This window comes from Montipora capricornis, chromosome 2 (assembly GCF_036669925.1).
Source record: "Montipora capricornis isolate CH-2021 chromosome 2, ASM3666992v2, whole genome shotgun sequence".
NCBI classification, from domain to species: Eukaryota; Metazoa; Cnidaria; class Anthozoa; order Scleractinia; family Acroporidae; genus Montipora; species Montipora capricornis.
Window position 1 is genome coordinate 36,084,417 of NC_090884.1, and position 2,500 is coordinate 36,086,916.

The 2,500-nt window shown below is 36.9% G+C and overlaps 1 long non-coding RNA gene across 1 annotated transcript in view; it reads right to left on the reverse strand.

The window, feature by feature from the left end:
- Positions 1 to 1,291: 1,291 nt before the first annotated feature.
- LOC138037954 (uncharacterized) overlaps positions 1,292 to 2,500 on the reverse strand; it is a 3,886-nt gene continuing 2,677 nt past the window's right edge. The window contains exons 1-2 of the long non-coding RNA XR_011130156.1: positions 2,058 to 2,500; positions 1,292 to 1,818 (exon numbers count right to left, since the gene is read on the reverse strand). The exon at positions 2,058 to 2,500 is cut by the window's right edge and continues 2,677 nt beyond it. This is a non-coding gene — a long non-coding RNA (uncharacterized lncRNA). The remainder of the gene's footprint in view (positions 1,819 to 2,057) is intronic.

A 2,500-nucleotide genomic window follows, 5' to 3' on the forward strand; every position in this document is an offset into this window, starting at 1 on the left:
AACTATTTTTAACCCAAGTTTATATCACCGCTCATTGAGAATATTGAGAATATTGAGAAAAAAGCCAGCCAAGATTACACGCACAACTTATCATGCTAAGCATAGACTTTGAACAGAATCTCAGCTCACTGCGTTTTTCATTCGAAACTTTTGATCGACCACTCAAATACAGGAGTTTTCCCAGCTATTTTGATTTAGTATGGTAAAGGACATTCTGCGAAGGATGCAATAATCTCGTATGTACAAGAAATAAAACTCAGGCGAGACAATTTGGTAGCTCGAAGTTTGTCAGCTCTTGTAAGCATTGCAAAATACACGTACTTACTGTTCGAATTCAAAATTCATCTGAGTCGATTAAAAAAGCTGTTATTTCAAGCTATAGTAATCTACCGGTTATACGTTGAGAAAATGGGAAAATAAAACTAAACAGGTATTACGTTGAATGAAAGCAACCTCTTCGCTGAAGGCTAGTTTGACATGCGAAAAACAATTTTTCAGTTTAAAAAAACATTACGGCAAGAATACTTCCAGAACATTGTTTTAAGCATAAGGACAATCATTATGCAACTTTACCTTGGTTCGGCATCAAAATAGCACAAAAGTAAGCTAAAAGGGATCAAAACAAAAGATTAAGTACTCACGTTTTCACTTCTCACGTTCTCGACTTCAGGACAACGTCAGGTGACACCGCGGTAAAATGAGTGCGCAGGCTTGAGCCACGCGCGAGGGACTGGTACCAATTAAATTTGCAATAAAAACAACAGCGCGGCAAAATGGCGGCAATTTAAATTCTCTGTGTTTGTTTTCATTTTGCGATGATAAGGACAACACTACTTTGATAAGGTTTAAAATTTGAAGAGAGCTTCCTGAAAGACTAATCTTTCGTGTGTCTTTTCAAACCAAAAAACTATAGTTCAAACCAGGAGAATTTTACCTTGCATTCGAGCGCTAGAGCAAAAGGACGAAGTTCGTAATGTTATTAGCCGCGATGGTCTCTGCGTTGGTAAACCTCTGGGGGAAAAACTGTGCACTGAGAAGGAAAACGCCGGGTAAACATCTTTGCAAGGGCAGAATGATAATTCCTTCTGCGAAGATGGCTTATGTTGCTCCTGTTGAATGAGGAAATCGTCTGTTTGTTTCATTGGAATCATTTGAAAGTGATCCAGTTTCACTACCCAATGATAGACCCACAATGGCTCTATCTGGACCCACAATGACTCAATCTGATTCCTTTTCAACAACAACAACCACAACAACTACTATGGTATGTGTTACCACAAAACACAATAACTCAAATATCTCTCTAATTTTATTGTTGTAAGTACCGTATATTCATTATTAAGACTATTACAAGTAGGAGCATTCTCAGAAGTTAATATCCAAACCCATGCTCAGCAAGAGAAAGACTAGAATAACATACAGCTGTATTAATGAAAGTAAGACAGTTTACTTGAATTAAAAAACCAAATTACATTTGCTTGTTCAAACATTGACTTAGAAGGTGTGGCAAGTAAATAATTATCGTCCCTTTTCTAGACAATTTTGAAGAGCTGTTTGGAAACCATCTTGTATTAATCACTGACATGCTCACATCTGTGATGTTTAATTTGCAGTAATATTGTTGTCATCATGCAGGATCTCATGCAGGAAAAAATGAGAGATGAATAACAACCCTGGCTTTTTTCATCACAAAACCAATAAAATATTCAAGGCTGAAATCCTCATCACAATCTCTGAAAACAATCTGGAATGTCGCTTGCCATGCATGGTTTGACCAGATCAGCACACACACACCAGGAAGAGTTTTAGACTGAAGCACTGGAATAAGAATAATTGACATGTTTAAGAAACAACAGGAAACTGATCAAAGTAAAACAATAATATTATTATCACTTGGTCATTTTCATGCACAGATGTCACTTAATTAAGATACTTGAAAAAAACATGGAAATCTGTGCCCTATTTGTAAAGATCCCTTTATAAAAAAACTAAACAACTTAACTGACTCCCTTAATAAGAGGTTTTGTCTAACAATGCAGATAAAAACAGTTGCTCACATCTTGAAAGTAATGACAGTCAAAATGACAGCCAGCCAGATATCAACACTTTCCACAAGATTTCTTCAGGTCAGATGACTGGGACAATGAAATCAACAGAAATCTAGAGATCAATTAAATTTCATCATACCGCAACCTGGTGTGTCCTGCAAAGCAACACAGAGCTGGAAAAGAAAGAGCATCACCATCTACCATACAAACCATTGCTCTTGCTGTGGAGAACCAGGTCACAGAAAAATCCATGGTTCTCGTATCACATGTCAGAGGTTAAAACTTCTGTTTTCTCAAAACCCTCCGCGTTTTTAGAGGAATTGCCCTTAGGCGAAAAACATAAACGAAAAATGTTATCAGTTTAAAATTTACAACTTTTAGGTCTTCAACGGTGTGACCGAAACACGAGCAAACATGGTTTGGCAAAGATAACTTCCATGGAAATGACATAA